The sequence below is a fragment of the Tupaia chinensis genome, unplaced genomic scaffold, assembly GCF_000334495.1.
Source record: "Tupaia chinensis unplaced genomic scaffold, TupChi_1.0 Scaffold000146_1, whole genome shotgun sequence".
Classification (NCBI taxonomy): Eukaryota; Metazoa; Chordata; class Mammalia; order Scandentia; family Tupaiidae; genus Tupaia; species Tupaia belangeri.
Genome location: NW_006159616.1, coordinates 10,108,258 through 10,127,768, shown reverse-complemented (window position 1 = coordinate 10,127,768; position 19,511 = coordinate 10,108,258). Strand labels below are relative to the sequence as shown.

At 43.8% G+C, this 19,511-nt stretch overlaps 2 pseudogenes; both read right to left on the bottom strand.

Annotated features, from left to right (window-relative positions):
- Positions 1 to 6,272: 6,272 nt before the first annotated feature.
- On the bottom strand, positions 6,273 to 7,394 carry LOC114007263 (E3 ubiquitin-protein ligase Hakai-like; annotated as a pseudogene).
- An 8-nt stretch (positions 7,395 to 7,402) lies between these two features.
- Positions 7,403 to 8,722, bottom strand: LOC102487503 (E3 ubiquitin-protein ligase Hakai-like; annotated as a pseudogene).
- Positions 8,723 to 19,511: the final 10,789 nt, after the last annotated feature.

The following is a 19,511-nucleotide window of genomic DNA, read 5'->3' as shown; positions in this document are numbered from 1 at the left end:
AACTCTTCCTGTATGGTTTTATTTTTATACTATTTATTTACTTAGGTTTTTGCCATAGGGTGCATGTACTCTCCGGAGAGGCACAGAGAGAGAAAGTGAGGATTCCCCTCCCCCCCCAGCTCCAGGGTGGGGAGGGGAATAGCTATGCTGCAATCCCTTTTCCTCCATCCTCCTCTCAGGATTTTGAGCATGCATGCACATATGCCCAGCATGATTTTTAAGCTGTAGGGTGCAGGACTTGAGCCACAGATGCCCATGTGGGAGCTCAGTGCCTTAACCATCATGCCATGTGACGACCCCTCTTCCTATCTTTTACACAAACTATCTCATGTAAGTTTTAAAAACCCTAATTAGTTTCTGGAGGAATCACTCAGGGGTTACCTGAGTGTGTTAATGCTGTTTGGGAAGTTTGATCTGATGGTCAAAGCTGTGCCTTTAACTTCCAAAGTGAATGGTACCTGGTGATTGCGTGGGTTTGAATTTTATATTTGCAAGTGTCTCCTATCTTAGGGGGAGAAAAGTTCCTGTGATGGAGCAGTAAGGACACACAATGGGGTGAGTGTAGGAGGAGGTAAACATTAAAGGGCACCCAGGATTTAGGGGCACAGGAGTCAATTCCTGGCAGCAAGGGTGAAAGTGGGCATGGGGGAGGTCTGTAAAAACTGTGACCCAGTTAGCAGAATGGGAGCATGCAGTTAGCAGAAGGGGTTGTGGAGACAGTAGGGAGTCTTTTCTCATTTAGTCCCAGTTTAGTGGCTGCTGGCTGTGTGAGCCTCAAACCAAGAGTTGGCACACTACAGCCCTGGGGCCGAATCTGGGCCACCACTTGCTTTTGTAAATAAAGCTTTATTGGCAAATAGCCACGCCCATTTGTGTACTTGTGGTCTGTTGTTGCTTTTGTGGTGCCATGGTAGAGTTGAGTAGCTATAACTGAGACAATGTGGCCTGTCTAGCAAAGTATATTTATTATCTGGCTTTAAAAAAAAATTAGTTGACCCTTGCCCTAGACCGACACAATACATAGCACAAAATGGGAGTGGATGAGACTTGTGTGGGGTCATATAAAAGGGCTAAAGTCTGGGAGCTTGGCTCTGAGAGGTGCCTCCCTGCTGATACCTTCAATGCTTTGGGGTGCCTTCATTTGCTCCCTACCACCCCCACACATATGGTAGGGGTTGCTTCAGGAAACATTCAGAATAGACCCAAAAGTCCTAACAAGAGTAAAGGTCCCATGGTATGCCCAGATCTTGGCACCTAAGCTAGACAAAAATCACACTTACCTGGTCTTCTTGGCATGCCCTGGTTTAACAGGTGAGGTTTTGATGTTAGCAGAGTTGGTGTTTAAAGTTTATCAGCTCAATCTCAAGGTCTGAACTCAATAAAGGCAATCCTGCAGCTTCTGCAAAGGGCTTTTAAAGACACGTTTTTGCCTTGCTCAAGGACTTGGAGAGTGAGGCATTCTGGGTTTTTGGTGCTGTTGCTCCCCTTGTACCTCTCTGTGATCCTTCATCCAATCCTGAATGGGTAGTCCTACAAAGAAGCTAGTCTTGTCTTGTCTTGTCTTGTCTTTTCTTTTCTTTTCTTTCTTTTCCTTTCTTTTCTTTCTTTTCCTTCCTTTCTTTTCTTTTCTTTTCTTTTCTTTTCTTTTCTTTTCTTTTCTTTTCTTTTCTTTTCTTTCCTTTCCTTTCCTTTCCTTTCCTTTCCTTTTCTTTTTCTTTTTCTTTTCTTTTCTTTTTTCTTCTCTTCTCTAATCATCTTCTTTTTTTTTGCTTCCATTTTATTGTTTTTAAGAATTAAGGTGCCTCCTCCGTAGCCTGAAGACCAATATAATGAAGCATACATACATTTAATTTATACTTATGTCCATCAGAGCTTCAAAGGCTTCCCTGAAATAAGGCTGGCATGGGGCCGGCAGGTGGCACAGCAGTTAAGGTGTTGGACTTCCCCATGACTGCCTGTGGTTAGAGTCCTGGACTCGGCAGCTTGAAAGTCACACTGGGGGCATGTGTGCACGTGCCCCAAATCTCAAGAGAATAATGGAGAGGGAGGGATTGTGGAATGGCCAGCCTCTCTGGGGGTGATTTCTTACTTTCTCTCTCTGGTGAGTGCATGTGCTCTATAGCTAAAACCTAAATAAATAAATAAATAGACTAGCATTTACTCTGTTTTCTTTAAGGAAAGAAATATAGTAATTTTGTTATCCTTCCACCTATTCAACTTTATTCAAACATTCTTGATAATTTCAGGAACTAAACCTAAATTTTTAAATATAGTCCTATTTAAAAATTTTGTCTGCTACAAGACATTTATCTCATCTGCCTTCCTGCATAACATATATTTATTAAACCCAATTGAAAATAAATCTTTTTTAAAAAGCTGGTAAGAATTCTCTTACTATGTAGAATTTTATCTTGATTCTCAGCTTTTGGTCCAATACCACTCTCGATTCTAGTGAATTTCAATAAAAGCAGGAGAGCTCTTCATAAATAATTGAGAAGCTCTAAAGTGAATTTGGCTATTTTCTTATTATGTGAATCAAAGAGTGGTCTGGATTTTTAACAGTGATATTTTAACAGCTCCTACATAGGGGCATGGAAAGGAATCAAATTTGCACTAGTCAGAGTACCTATCATAACATGGAATTTACAGAAGCACTCATCATCCAAGATTTCATACTATTTCACTTCCATGCTTCTAATCACAAACATTTCTCACTAGAAATATTGTATTATCATTGACTATCAAACTAAGTGTGAAAATTCACTTGCTTAACTTAAAAGTGTATTGGTGAGTCGGCGTCCACCCTGGGGCTTGGCTCAAGCTGAATCATGATTAGGGGGGCTGATGGTGAGAAAGAGAAAGAGGAAGCCCTTCATCTTGAGAGGGAAATCAGAAAGAATTAGACAGAGAGACTGAGTAGCTGTGGACACAGGCAGCCTGAGCCTAGGTAGCCCAAGAAACTTGTGCCATAACTTGAGCCACCCAGACAAACTGGGCATCTTTATTTATAGTACAAAGCGATACTACATATGTATATTTTATGACATTCCATAGATGCGTTTATGTGTTACAGACAATAAGAAGCAGGTAACAAATCTATAAGGGCTTAGACATACTGGGCCAGGTGTATGCCTTGGTGATAATCCCAACAAAGAAAATCCCATTATCTCCTTTTCTAATGGAGAGAAGCCTAGCTGCAGGTGTGAAGAAGAAACATAAGACTAAAAAATCTCTCCATAAGGCGGGCACCACCACACCCAGAGAAGGCTCAAGAATCTTACACATGCAGGGCAGGGATTGGACTTTGCTAATTGGGGTCAAGATGTTTCCTGAATTCCATCAGATGTGTCTGTTGGAACGCCCCTAGCAATTTCCACCCTTTGCTCTGACTGCAGCAAGGGTCAAGGAGAGGACAAATTGCAAGGTTCTGCCAAAGCCCAAATGGACAGGTGGTGTTTGCTCTGAGCATGTCCCCACACCTCACAGCCTGTCTCCAAACGTGCCCCTACATTGGTGATCAAGGTTGAAATGACCATTTATATTATTATTTTTATTATTTTTTAAATTCTCTAAGTTCAGAAATAATTTTGCATCTGATAATCTAAGATGAAAATTTGTGTTACCTGAATCTGACAAAATAAGATGGTAAATTAGTGGTCTATTCACCCTTTGTCAAAAATGTTCTTAATTCGTACACTACAAACTATCTAATAAATGATATCTGTATATTACATATTTTATTTATATTATGCTTCATTTTAGAGGGAAGGAAAAACTTCACAGGGGTTTATTGGAAGGATATATAATAATATCCTAGGAATGGTCTTTGTACATATGTGTTCTATATAAACTATAAATAGTGGGGGTGGCAGGTGGCTTGGTGGTTAAGGGTACTGGACTCCCATGTGGCTGACCGTGGTTTGAGTACCAGACCTGGTGACTTGATTTCTCATTTTCTCTTTCTCTGTTCCTCTCTGGCCAAATTAAAATAAGTAAATAAATAAATAAATAAATAAGTAAAGTCAAATAAAATAATTATTTTTAAAAAATAAATAAACTGGGGGCCAGCAGATGGCATAATGGCTATGTTGCTGGACTCCCATGTGGTCGACTGTGGTTTGAGTCCTGGGCCCGGTGGCTTAAACTCACGCCAGGTGTGTGTGCACGTGTGCCCAAGATCCCAGAAGAGGAATGGAGGAGAAGGGATTATGGCATGACCATGCCCCCGGGAGGGTGATTTCTCATGTTCTATCTCTCTGTCTTTCTGGTGAGTGCACATGCCCTATAGCAAAAAGCCTCTCAAAAAAAAAAATTAAATAAATTGTGTCATTAGCTGGACTGTAATGAGCCCCTGTAATGCAAAAGCTGACCCTAAGGGTAACATGTAAAACACAGAAATTCACAATTTAGTCGTTATTTTTCTTCTCTCTAATATAAAATTATCTGGTAGTCTTCACTGCTGACTTCATGCAAAATTGTCTCAAGTTTAGACTGGTTTACTAATAAAAGAACAGGAAATAATATTAAGTAGTCAGGAAAGTGATGACCTATTTTTCTGTTTTTCTATGCAAAAACGTGTCATGATTTTCCCAACAACCCAATAGTTTGAAAAATTGAAGTTAGAGGGAAAAAACCATACCACACAGCAATGAAAACTGAGCGAATGTTTGTGATTATAAGAAAATGCCCTTCACTAGCACATAATTCAAATTCCTCCATGGTATTCAAATTGTAGTTTAAAATCCCCCAATAAGAACTCACTTAAACACAGATCAAATTCTACCATGAAATGAGGAATTACATAAAACCTATTTAGCCGTGAATATTTAGTTTAAGACAGTGAACAAAGTAGAACGCATCTCATCTAAATAACACCATTTAAACAGTCCCATAAAATAATGACTAAGTGTGGTGCAGCACATGATTCCAGCCATTCCGTGAAAAAGCATTAGTGGGTAGGAACCAGCAGTTAGCGGGTGTAATGGCGATGTTGCTGGGCTCCCACATAGTCGACCAAGGTTCACGTCTCGGACCCGGTGGCTTAAAACTCACACCGGGTGTGTGTGCGTGTGTGCCCAAGATTCTAAGAGGAGAATGGAGGAGAAGGGATTGCGGCGTGACCATCCCCCCTGGGGAGTGATTTTTCGCTTTCTGTCTCTCTGTTTCTCTCTGTCTGTCTGGCGAGCACGCGCCCTGTAGCGAAAACCTCTCCAAAAAAAAAAAATTAATGGGTGACACCATCTCCTCACCAGCTCAGAGCCTACCAAGTGGATTACTTTGGTCATAGCTTTCAAATAATTAGTCATGCTTTCTTTTTATTTATTTATTTATTTTTGGAGAGGTTTTTGCTATAGGGTGTGTGTGCTCACCAGAAAGACAGAGAGAAACGGAGAGAGAGAAAGCGAGAAATCACTCCCTGGGGGGATGATCATGCCACAGTCCCTTCTCCTTCATTCGAGTCCAGCGACATAGCCATTACAACAACTGTTGGTCCCTAGTAATGTTTTCTTTACTTTGCAAACATAAGTAAGCCTTAATACCAGAATTCCAAAGTATTTGGGTGCCCCTGAGAATGCCTAAAAATGTAAAAGCATCAAGTGCATTGTATACTCACTACATCCCAAAATGTGTAATAATTTTCTGCCATTTAGTAGTTTGGCTTACAGCAAATTCTATATTTTACTTTTGGGATTTTATTGTAACTTTGGGAAATGAGTAGCAAAACATAATGATTTTTAAGAAAAGTATGTAGCTGCATGTAAGTTCACATAAAAATAGCATTTTCACAACCATATTGAAATGTAATCCTTTTGCACAGGTTAACAAAAAGTATCACAGGGAAAACTAAACCTTGGGTTTAACAAAAACAACATTTTTGAAAGTGGAACAATGAAGATTTTTTTTTCTTTTTTTCTTGTGGCCATCTTTGCCTCCATTTGGTACATATGGAAACAAAGTTGTTAAAATATAGCTGTGCTTAACAGAGCCACTTATCTGCACTATAGTACAGTGCTTGAAATCAATCCTAAGGTCAAGATTTCAAGGCATTTTCAGAGACAAAACCCTGTGTTTTATAGCCACCTCAGTAAGAGGTAATTTTCCTTCCCCAAATAGCCAAAGTGTAATTAAAAGATGGACAATACTAAGTCTTTTCTTCGCCTCACCGTATGTTCAGTTAAAGATACTACGTAATCATTGGTGACACAGTCTGTATCTTGTCTGAGCTAGGTGATGTGGACGGGAAGTGGGGTTGGAGAAGGCAGATACTGCGTTCATGGAGGAGGTGGTGGCCCTCTCAGTGCTGGCCGTAAACCAGGACTCATTCCTCCTGGCTGTGTAAATGCAGGGCTTAGAGTTCCTTGATCTTCTGTGACTTGGGTAAAGAGTTAGGATTATTATGGTGAGGAGAGGGTGCAGTTACAGGCAGACCACCGTGTTGAAATGGGGAAGGTCCTAGATGAAGATGATTCTTTAAGGTGGCATCTGGGCAATGATGTGTCCAGGGAGAGGGGTTATTGGCGATGGAGCAGAGGTCATTGGTGGAGGTGGAGTTTGACTAGGTACCAAGTGAGGAGCACTTGCAGCCTGGGGAGCAGGTGGCATTGGACGGCTTATTGGTGGAGGGGGTGAGGTTGCACAATGTTGCTGTGGAAGCATGTGACGAGGGTGCAATATTCAGGATAATGGTGAGCAGGAGGTGCTGTTTCTCTAGCACCTGAATTTGAGTCATCCGGAATAGGGAGACTTATTAAATTGGTGTGTTTTCTTGTTGAAATACAAAAGGTTTCCTGACAGACCGAGCTGGAGGTTTAGCCATGGACAATCCTGCAGGAGGAGCATGAAAATCCTCACGTGGCTGATCATAATGCGTGGGTGATACATGTTGCAAAGGAGGGGGCAGCATCGAGAATGTGCTGCTTTGGTGGAACATGCCTCATTTGGTGATGTCTGCTGGCGTTATAAAACGATCAGTGATTTCAGCTGGTGGTGGGGCAACAGGAAGATGAACATTTTCAAGTGAACCATGTGGTGATGGCTGATATGAGGCTGTAAGTCTCTCAGTGACAAATACGTTTTCTTCACCGTTGAACAATGCTACATGTGAACAGAGAACCTCGTAGGCACTGTTCAGTTCACTGGACAGGCTCATTACAGCCTGGACACATCCACCTTCCTTTATTTTTTTTTTCATGTAAACTAGCACAGTCAAAGCAAAACACGTGCGTGCATAGAATCATTTGGCCCTAGATTTTGTCACAGAAATGAACTAGTGTATCACCCTTTTTACCTAAGACGTTTATCTGGAAGTCCCCAAAAGAGTGTCTAGGAAATAGCCACTGGTTTCCAAGCAGCCTGCCCCCATTACAGTCATACCATTCTTCTTCTTCTTCTTTTTTTTTTTTGCTGTTTCTCTAGCACCTGAATTTGAGTCATCCGGAATAGGGAGACTTATTAAATTGGTGTGTTTTCTTGTTGAAATACAAAAGGTTTCCTGACAGACCGAGCTGGAGGTTTAGCCATGGACAATCCTGCAGGAGGAGCATGAAAATCCTCACGTGGCTGATCATAATGCGTGGGTGATACATGTTGCAAAGGAGGGGGCAGCATCGAGAATGTGCTGCTTTGGTGGAACATGCCTCATTTGGTGATGTCTGCTGGCGTTATAAAACGATCAGTGATTTCAGCTGGTGGTGGGGCAACAGGAAGATGAACATTTTCAAGTGAACCATGTGGTGATGGCTGATATGAGGGTGTAAGTCTCTCAGTGACAAATACGTTTTCTTCACCGTTGAACAATGCTACATGTGACAGAGAACCTTGTAGGCACTGTTCAGTTCACTGGACAGGCTCATTACAGCCTGCACATCCACCTTCCTTTATTTTTTTTTTTTCATGTAAACTAGCACAGTCAAAGCAAAACACGTGCGTGCATAGAATCATTTGGCCCTAGATTTTGTCACAGAAATGAACTAGTGTATCACCCTTTTTACCTAAGACGTTTATCTGGAAGTCCCCAAAAGAGTGTCTAGGAAATAGCCACTGGTTTCCAAGCAGCCTGCCCCCATTACAGTCATACCATTCTTCTTCTTCTTTTTTTTTTTAGAGGTTTTTTCACTCTAGGATGCGGTCGCTCCACAAGAGAGAGAGAGACAGAGAGACAGGAAGCGAGAAATCACCCCCCAGGGGGGATGGTCACGCTGCAATCTCTTCTCTTTCATTTTCTCGGAATCTTGGGCACGCACGCACACGCGCCCAGTGTGAGTTTTAAGCCACTGGGTCCGGGACGTGAACCGCGGTTGACTACGTGGGAGTCCAGCGACACAGCCATTACGCTAACTGCTGGTTCTCCCATTCTTCTTCGCTACAATCAAGTCCCTCTTCATCATCAAGGGGAGGCTTTGCAGCACCCTGTTGATGGTCTTTTGAGCTGGAGGTGCAGTTTTGACTTTGATGGCTTGTTTGAAGGTAAGCTTTATAAGAATTCGTCTGCGAAAGATTGACGATCCGGAAGGCTTTGTGCCTTTGGCTCTCAGGGCACAGTGGGAACAGACCTCTGCGGGCGGAGTCTCATCCTGCACATGTGCACAGCCTGCCCGGGCCTGGAGGCGGAAGTAGCACCAGGCCGCTCCGCTTTGACCTGCACGGGCTTCCTTGTGTCGCCTCCATTAACTGGCTTTGGTGAGGGAGTCAGGCTTCGTTGGCGGAGGCAGAAAGAAAGCATACGCGAAGAGTTTCGGTTTCCAGTTGCTAAGGCTTCTTTCTCCTTGTGTGACTCAAGAGAAGTAGCTTTATCGGTGAAGAGGACATGGCGGGAACAGGGCCGCGGGAGAGCAGTGGCAGCGAAGGGATAAGCTCGAGGCAGTAAGGAGGCTGCCCTTCCCTATTTCTTACTCCCGACCCAATTGTCTCTCCTTTCCCTTTGTCCCAGAACTTGACCCAGAACGTAGGTGAGAAGCTAGAAGACATGACTGATAACTGTGCTTCTCCAGTCTTCCCGCCTGATTTCCTTCAGCCCACGTCACAGGGGCCTCCTTCACTCTGGCATTTGACTGAGGATATCGGGAGCAATTCTGACCGAGGGGCAGCATAGACTCAAGCTGGTGCAATACTGACCTTAATGTAACTGGAGTGGACACCTCAGTGTCCACTGGAGTGTAACTGTGCATCTCCTAGTTGGCCCCCAGCATGTTTGACTGGGCATCCCTCCAGCCTGGTGTTTGGCTGTGTCTATGCTGAGGGCTCTTGACTCATCCCTTGGCTTGGTAGTCTGTTGGTTGGGGGACCCCAGCTTGCAGATGTTGGCTCCTCTGGCCTTTGTCTCTTGTGCCAGGCTCTGACTCACCAAGCTGCCCTGTGCGCCTCAAGCTGATTCCCAGCCCACCTCATTTGGGCTGAAAGCATTTCTGCAGAGGTAATTTGCTTGACAGGATGACTGAAGTCATTTTGTTTAGTAAGTCCTGCTGACACTGCATGAATCCAGGCCTAGCCCAGGTGGGGTGGGGGTGGATGGGAGGGGAGGACAGGAAGGTGTCAAGACTTCAGCACCTGGCCTGCCACTGCTCCACACCATGCTTAGGCTGCAGTTGGAAGTCATCTGCAAGGTTCTTCATTTGCATACTTAGTTAAGGATTGGTCCCTTGCCTCATACCAGGCAGACATTCAAACATATGCAACCCATGCCTGTCTGTCTGTCTGTCTCTAATCTGTCAGGCTGGTAATGTGGGGCCAGGGGGTCTTGCCAAGTACCAGAGCCTATATGTACTTGGAAGCTGCTTGCCATATTTATCACAAGGAGGGGAGAGAACTAACACTAACAGCATATGCTATCAGCTGAGCACATTGGGTCCTTTTGTAAACGTTAAATGGATGGGGACCAGACAGCAGTAAAATGTGACAGTTTGCAAGGCAGTCCCATGGGGCAGGCTTCCTAGGTCATGTCCAGAGACCTCTGTGGGTACTCTGGGCATGCATATGCCCTTAATCCAGGGCTGGCTCAATGAAAGCTGGGGTGGATTGTAGTGTCAAGACCCTGCTGGGCATGCTGCCTCTTTCTCACTCTATGTCTCTCTTGCTCATGGAGGAAATAAATAAATAATCTTTCATAAAAAAGTTAAATGGATGACGATTAACAAAGAAAAAAAAAGCATGTTTCCTGCCATTTAATCACAGGAATGTACATAACCAAGACGGAGTGTATAGAGCGTGCTTCTTTTCTGGCTTTTTCTCCAGTCGGAACAGTGTGCTTTGACATCCCAAAGATTTACCATGGTGAGCCACCGGCAATTAAGGACAAATGTAGATGACACTTACATGCATGGTCATTAAGTGCTTTACACGTTACCGTGTTTCATCCTTGCCACGTCCTCCATGAGGCAAGTAAAATCGTCCCCATTGTATAGAAGAGGAAACCCAAGCCCATACATGGAAGTATTTCTATGAACTACTGGGTGCTCGGAAAAGTCATGACACATTTTTGCATAGAAAAACATAGAAAAAAAATATGTCATGACTTTTCCAACAACCCAATAGTTAGTGGTTGAGCCACGGTCCAAATTCAAGCCATCTGTAACTGAGCTCTCTGCATATTCCTGTTCTTCCTTGCAGACTGTCTGCCTGAATCTCACTTCCAGAAATGCTGGCCGAACACCTGTGCCAGCAAATGCATGCTTGCTGAATGGACGTGGAGTCTGCCATCCCTGGGGTGGTAGTGGCTCTTTGTGATGTGTATGTTGTGTGTGATTTCTGTTCACTCTGAGCTTCCTGAGGACAAGAACTATCAGACTGGCCATTTTGGGGTTCTCCAAATTCATATGGTGCTGGCAATATACCAATTTTGATAGTGAGATATTGACAGGTGCGTTTTTAACCAGATTGTTAGTCCTTTTACAGGAAAGCTGCCATCCTTAGGAGAAGCTGTCAGCATGACAAAGGGAATAGTGGACTCAGGTAAAGCAAAACTGGGTGGTGGGTGGTTATGTTCATTCCCTTTCTCAAGACTAATTCCTCTGTGTAGCCCTCAAATTAGCTCAAGGAAGCAAGGGCAGTGGGGAAAACAATCTGTTCCCAGTAGTCCCTTGGGCTGACCATACTGAGTACTCTCAACTCCAGACATAAGGGACAGAGTGGCTGGCTCCAGCCTCTTATTCCTCTCCTCCAGAAGCGCCTCCCTGCCTAGTCTCATGCCCTTAACCCCAAGGAAGAGAATTCCTTACCAGTCCCAGGTGATCTGGGATACAGGCAGCTGGTGATGTGTGCATTGCCAGTCATGCTCCTTGGGCCATAAATTGACCTTGAGAAGTTCCCACCAAGGTGCTTATTTGAGGGGAAATCAACCTGGCCCATCGCGTATTTACAGCATCAGCATAAACAACATGTGCAGTGGGTGCTGCTTGTGAGCAGCACAGTCTTCCCACATGTTGTGTCAGATCAGGCTTGCTTCTGGATGAGACATGTGGTTATTAGTAGGAACTTCAGAGCTCAAGGGCTTGGGGTCAAATTCGGATTCATCTGTAAAATGAGGATAATAGTTTACTGCCTCTCAGGGTGGTGGTGAGTCTGAGTTACTATGTATCAAGTGTCACAGTGCTTGGTGCAGAATGCATTACATGTAAACATTGCTGTCATCATGATTTCTTATCAGGGAACTACTGTATCTCCTTTAATGAAAGTTCATTGATACTAGGAATGAAAACATTCTTGATGTCAAGTCTTTATGATTACTAAGTTTGCTACTTTTTTCCCCGTGGCTAATCATTTGTAGGTTTTTTGTTTTTGTTTATTCGTGGTTTTTAGGTTTTTACCATAGAATGAGTACATTTGTCTGAGACAGACAGACAGACAGAGAGGCCATGCCACAACCCCTTCTCCAGGGATTTTAGAGGGGGAATGGCCATGCCACAAGCCCTTCTCCAGGGATTTTAGGTATGCATGTACATGTGGCCAGCATGCTTTTCAAGCCACCGGGCCTGGGACTTGAACTGTGGAGTCCGCCATGTAGTATCCAGTGTCTTAACCACCATACTACCTGCTAGCATAATCCTTGTGGTTTTTAAAAAAATCAATATTTGTTCTTTTCTTGACCTCCAAAGCCAGGAATCAATAGTGTGGAAATTTCCACCTACCATTCACAAAAGGGTGTTTAAGGAAAGGTCCTCACTGGGCCATTTGCCTTGGGGAGGCCCAGTTCATGACCCTCTTCCTGGTATAATGAACAGTTCCAACATTTGTTCTCAAGCATGTCTTTGCGTGTTAAATGATACGGTTTCCCTTAATAAGGAGCAGCTGAATAAATAAAACCCAAATATTAATTAACCAAAATGTGGAGTATCTGATCCTAGAGGAAGTAGTTTAAGGCTGAAAAGACAGTTAACGGGGACCAGCAGTTAACGTAATGACTATGTCGCTGAACTCCCATGTAGCCGACTGTGGTTCGAGTCCCGGACCCAGTGGATTAAACTCATATGGGGAGCGTGTGTGTGCATATCCAAGATCCTGAGAGGAGAATGGAGGAGAAGGGATTGCGGTGTGGCCATCACCCCTGGGGGGGTGGTGAGTTCTCACTTTCTATCTCTCTGTCTCTCTGGAGAGTGCATGCACCCTGTAGCAAAAACCTCTCAAAAAAAAAGAAAAGAAAAGGAAGGAAGAAAGTTAACAGAATAAACAAATATTTGGTCTGAAGTAGGGGCCAGATAGGTCAAGAGAGCTAAGTGCTACTTCTCACTGATAGCTACCCTAAGGGTTGCTGAGGTTGCCAAAGCTTATTCTCCAGGAGAAACCTGGAGCCCTGGTTTTCCTATGAAACCTCCCCATTTCTGGATATGAATTACCAGCTGAAATATTTGAAATCCCAGAGTCAAGTTCTGATGTTGTTTCCTTACCTGTGGACCACCCACCAGGTTACAGTTTCCGGTTTAAGCCCTCAATTCTACTGGGTTGTCAGAAAAGTCATGGCGTACTTTTTTTTTTATGCTAAAAATGCATCATGACTTTTACCACCCAATAGTTAGCAGGTCTCCTGGTCTAGTTTTTATATTGCTTCCAGCATCAGTGACATTCCTACCTTTGCTTTTGTTTCATGCTTGTGTGTGAAACACTGTACCATTTAAGCACACGCCTGCGTTCTTTCCCCGTGAACACACATTCCATCCAGCTGCAAGGTCACCTTCTCGGTCTCCTTGCCTTTTACTCGCGTTTCAGCTGTATGACAGGTGATGCGGTAGGCTTGTGATGGATGTGTTTCAGTTAAGCGATTGGTGTTTTTCCCTTGTCTTAGTCATGGGGACCTGAAGGAGATTTGGCAGGGGACAGGGAATAGGAACAATAAACAAATAGTCCTGAGGCCCCAAGGCTTTTCAATTTTCAACTAGAGTGTGTCCAGTCAGAAAGGGAAATCTTTAATGCCCAGGTCCCAAGCAGCCCCAGAGCTGGCTGCCTGGTCTTGGTGGCGGCGCTGAAGCATGAGGGGACGGTCCCCAGGCTTGATATAATAACAGAGGCTGAGCATTCCTAATGTGAGAGCCCAGAGTTCGATACTTGACCCAAGTGGAAAATTCTATACCTCATCTCCCGAGACGGGTCACACAGTCAAAGCACTGCAATACAAAAATAGTGAATAAAATGACCTCCAGACTATATATGTAAGGTATATATGAAACATAAGTGATTTTCATGGTTAGACTTAGGTCTAACTTTAGAAGTTCCATTTGAATAATTTTCAAATCTTCCAGGTATTTTAAAAAATAATCTTTCGTGGGAACCAGCAGGTAGCATAATGGCTATGTCGCTGGACTCCCACATAGTCAACTGTGGTTTGCGTCCCGGACCTGGTGGCTTAAAACTCACGCCGGGCGCGTGTGCGTGTGTGCCCAAGATCCTGAGAGGAGAATGGAGGAGAAGGGATTGCGGCGTGACCATCCCCCTGGGGGGTGATTTCTCACTTTCTGTCTCTATGTCTCTGTCTGGCGAGCGCACGCGCCCTATAGCAAAAATCTCTCCAAAAAAAAAAATCTTTTGTATCTCTTGTTGATCTGATCTTTAATTTGTTTAATCATTTTAAATTATTTATCTGCTAAAAGCATCTTATAATCAATTTCTGGCATTTGGGTACCATTTTTGTGTTCCTCTGTTGACCCATGTCCAAGATAGCTTCTTGTCTCATATAGCTTGTAAATTTAGATTTAGACTTCATAGTGCAGTATGAAGTACCATATGTAATGCTAAATTTTGTGCCAGGGATTGTCTCAAACTCTCAGGTAGCATAAAATTGAACCTCAGCTCATTTGAGGGCAGGCTTGGTGTAATGAGTTATTATTATTATTATTTTTTGGAGAGCTTTTTGCTATAGGGTGTGTGTGCTCGTCAGACAGACAGAGAGAGACAGAGAGACAGAAAGCGAGAAATCACCCCCCAGGGGGGATGGCCACGCTGCAATCCCTTCTTCTCCATTCTCCTCTTGGGATCTTGGGCACACACGCACATGCACCTGGCGTGAGTTTAAGCCACCGGGTCCGGGACTCGAACTGTGGTTGACTACGTGGGAGTCCAGCGGCATAGCCATTAGGCTAACTGCTGGTCCTGAGTAATGAGTTATTAAGGGAGACCACTCCCACACCCCCTTAATCCAGGACTTGGGCAAGTTTTCTTATCTCCCTTTGTTTGTGTGCAGGACCTATGTCCACATCCCGTCTGTCCCAGATGGTGAGCCCTTTAAGATATTTGGCTTGTGCATGAGAATGTGTATGTGCAAAGGGTTGCAGTTCTAACTCCTGGATCCCAGCATAGGCCTTGTTACTACCCCATGTGGCCAGTAAAACTCTAGCATCCATTTTACAAGATAAGCAAATGCATCTGACCAGCCAAGGTGTTAGCACTTTCACTCTGGTTTTCAATTTTTAAGATTTCTTCTTTCTTTCTTTATTTTTTGGATATATTAGTTTCCTATGGCTGCTGTAAGAAAGTACTACAATCTTGGTGGCTTAAAACAACAGAACTGTATCTTTTCACTACTGTTTGGGAGGCCAGAAATCTGAAATCAGACTGAAGACTGAAGTCAAAGTCTTGATAGGACTGCATTTTCTCTAGAGCTTCTTCTGGAGGATGTTCCTTGCCTCTTCCAGCTTCTAGTGGTTGCTACCATTCCTTGACTTGTGGTCGCATCACTCCAATCTCTGCCTCCATGGTTACATTACTCCTCTTCTATGTGTGGGAGTACTTTCTATCTCTTTCTTATAAAGACATCTTATAAAGATGGCCTCTAAGGCCCACCTGGACCATCCAGGTTAATCTCCCCATTACTAGATTCTTAACTTAATCACATCTGCAGAGATCTTTTCTCAAATAACATTAACAAATTTCAGGGATTAGGATACAGCTATTTTTTTTTTTAACCTACTGCAGTGTATTTCTCTTCGAAAGCTCAATTTTGTATTTCTAAAGAGGTCTATTATGTTTTCAAATGGTTTGCAGCTTTTTTACCCCAGTTCACCATATTCATTCTCTGAAAAAGAAGTACACCAAAGAATCTCAAGGCTGGGGAAAGATATGTACACCCTACTGGAGTGGACTGCTTCGAGAAGTTGAAGATGTTGAGATATAGGTAGTGACTTGTGCCAGGGAGCAACATTTCTAAAACCTTGTGTGGCAGAAAGCCTGGGCTTTCCCCAGGCTAATGCAGTACTGTTGTCTGGAGGGTCTAGAGTAGCCCTGGTTCATCTAGCCTACCCACTCATTCTTCTGTTTGCTTTTCCGTAGCGTCATCTCTGGGCTTCCATATGAGTGTGACTGATCCTGGTTTCTGCTCCCAGTCAGCTCTTAGCATCTTTCATTCTGATAGTCAGTGCAGGTTGAGCATCAGTAATAATAAAAAAGCCCAAAATCAAATATCTAAAATATTCAAAAATCTGAAAATATTTGAATGTCACTATGATGCCACAAAATTCCAAGTTAGACCTCATGTAACACATTGCAGTCAAAATGCTGCAAAGTGAAAATATTATATAAAATGACCTTCAGGCTCTGTGTGTAAGGAATATAGGAAACAAATGAATTTTGTGTTTAGACTTGTGTTCCATCCCCAAGGTATCTCATTATGTATATGCACATGCACATATTCCAAATTCTAAAAAAGTATGACATCTGAAACATTTCTCACCCCAAGCATTTTGGATAACAGATACTCAACCTGTAACAGACCTAGAGTCTGTTCCTCATTATCTCCTCTGCTTCTGACACTAGACAAGACATTCCCCCCAGGATTCTCTTGGTATTCACTCTGTGCCAATTAGGCATTGCCAAAGCCAGAGCCAGGTCAGGACTACAGCAGGCCATTATTGAAGTGTATGCCTCCTCTGGAGCTGCAGTTATCCAACCCTCAGGAGAGCTGAATGCATTCCTAACAAATCCTGTCCTGGTGCAGAACTTCATTCATTCCCAGACGCAGTTGGCCAAACTGAACAAGAGGCTATGTCATGCATCTTGTGATTCTTTGGAGACTAAGACTACCAACTTGTGTGAAGGCTGTTACAAAATGAAACAGGTGTCCGTAGGTAATGTGTAGAGTCATTATGGTGGACTTCTTGCCTCCATTAACTCAGAGGCAGGAAATATACTGTGGGTGGTTTTTGATCATGTGATATGATCTCACTATCCTCAGTGGCTGAAACCTTTGTAGTATTTTTAGTTAGAGTTCCCTCGAAATGTCATCTGCACCATGAAATGGGACTTTCTAGCACCATGGGGCAACCCCTCCAGGCTCAGAGTCCTATTGAAGGCTGGAAGTACTCTAATACTATGTTTGCCGTTAGTATTAGAGATTAGTTTCTTAGTTCATTTTCTTTCTTTTTTTTTTTTTGGAGAGGTTTTTGCTATAGGGCGCGTGTGCTCGCCAGACAGACAGAGAGATACAGAGACAGAAAGCGAGAAATCACCCCCCAGGGAGGATGGTCACGCCGCAATCCCTTCTCCTCCATTCTCCTCTCGGGATCTTGGGCACGCACGCACACGCGTCCGGCGTGAGTTTTAAGCCACCGGGTCCGGGACGCGAACCACAGTCGACTACGTGGGAGTCCAGCGACATAGCCATTACACTAACTACTAGTTCCCTTCTTAGATCATTTTCTGCTGAACACTGCAGACTGCATAATTTATAAAGAACAGAAGCTTCCTCAGCTCACAATTCTGAAGCCTGGGGATTCTTTTTTTTTTAATTATTTATTTTTATTTTGTTTATTGTTATTATTCAATTTGACCAGAGAGAGAGAGAGACAGAGGGAGAGTGAGAAAGCAGGATGCCAGGTCTGGGTCTCAAACTGCAGTCGGCCATATGGGAGTCCAGTGCCTTAAACACCACACCATCTGCCAGCCCTGAAGGCTGGGAATTCTAAAAGCATGGGACTGATGTCTGGTGAGGATCATCCCATGGTGGAAGGACTCACATGGCAAGGAAGTACACAGACAAGATAGGACTGAACATAGCCCTTTATCAGGAGCCTAGTCCTGTGATAACAGCATGAATCCATTTATGAGGGCAGAGCTCTCACAGCTTAATTACTCTTCAAGGGCCCACTTTTTTTTTTTTTTCCCTAGAGGATGCATGCACTTGACAGAGAAAGAGAGGGAGAAGATAAAGCACCCCCATGGGACATGTCACACCACTATCCCTTCTCCATCTCTCCCTCCTTTGGGAATTTTGTGCATACATGCACAAGTACCTGGGATATTTTTCAAGCTGCTGGGCCTGGGACTTGAACTGCATAGTTGGCCACGAGTGACTATGCATTAACCAGCTGCATTAACCACCAAGTCACAGAGCCAACCCTCTACCCCTTCATGCTGTCACAGTAGCAATTAAATTTTAATATGAGTTTTAAAGGGCTCTCTTTTTTTCTTTTAACAGAGAGACAGAGGGAGAGGGAAAGTGAGAAATCATCCTCTAGGAGGGATGGCCATTAAGTAAACCCTTCTCCATTCTCCTCTTGGAATTTTGGGCATGTAAACACACGTGCCCTGTGTGTTTTTCAGGCTGCTGGGTTTGGGACTTGAACCATGGAGTTGGCACTGGAATCCAGTGCCTTAAATCACAATGCCACCTGCTGGCCTTAGAGGGGACATTCTAATCATAAGAGTTGGCTAATGTCTCTTCATAGTGTTGTTGGCCTTAGAGGGGACATTCTAATCATAAGAGTTAGCTAATGTTCCTTCATAATGTTGTTAGTAGCCCTGGGGGAAGACCGCCAGAAGCTGAGTCAGGAGTTTGCAAGGTAGGATCTTGGACCTAAATTCCTGGAAGTGTTAAACCACTGGAAGCTGATAGAGAAGACTCCTGCCCAGGGCTCTGGGCCCAGGAAAGGTGGGAGGAGTGGCAAGACGTAGAGAAGGCCTTCTGAGGGGTGTGTACAGGGTGTATGAATCTATGCGAAGAAGGTCTTATATGACATAGGCTGGTGTCACTGGGTCCCTGCCACCCTCAGTTTCAGCTCCTATCCAGGAGGAGATTCCAAAGGTAACCAGTCTCTGGAGTTGTTCTTCTCATCTACCAGGTCCTCCAGAAACCAAAACTTTTGCTGTCCCTACCCAGTTTCAAACTGCTTTCTGGGAAACAAAAGGCAGAGTTAGGGTGGTAACCTTGAGGCTGACTTCCAGCATCTCTCAGTGAGAAATTTCTGAATGAATTTGAAAGTAATGTCCCCGACTGTAACTTTTTTTTTGTTCTTTTTTGATCTGGTTAGTTATTCTAGTACCCTTGCTGGGTGAGATTATGATATTATGTAGTTTATAGAGAAAAAGGGTGTATTCATCCTGAACTAGATTCTCTAGGAGAATGACTGAAGTCTGAAGAAAGCCATGCCAGTATACAGACTGATAATCCGGACCAGCAGTAGCAGAAGCAGGAGGAACTGAAGACAAAGCAAAGACAGCTTTGGCTCTCAGCAGGACGGCAGACATTGAATAATTTAAAGAAAGTTCTAGCCACATTTTAGCAGCTGGTCAAATTTTCTGCTTGAAACAGAAAAATTGGACTTTGTTTTACATGGAAGACACAGTCTATTTTTAGGTTCATCAAGAAGGCTGTAACCTGGGAATTCAGAAAGCTGGCCTGCCCATGAAAAGAAGGCAGCACCAACATGGTGTCTTGTGGCCTAGAAAGATTCTCTTGCCTGCTCTAGCATGAAGGACCAGCTGCTTTACTCTGAGAGTGAAGAGAAAGGTCATGAGAAAGTTAGAGGGTTTCAAAGAAGTCCATGCCTTCCTGTATAGTGCTTATTGCTGTAGACGGAAGCTTAGCGCTTTGGCTTTGACAACTCTGGCCAAGAAAGCTCCAGCTAAAATAGCTCATTCCCCTGAGTCCTAGGTGTTCATTATAATGCAGTTTGTCAGGTGGCAACCCCCCACCCCCAGTTGTCCTTGATTTAAATGAAAGTTCCTTTGTGGTCACTGGCACTTGGGAATAGAACTTTGGAGCTGCATTGAGGGCAGAAGGCGGTCAGCGGAACCTTTGTAGCTTTTCTTGGTCA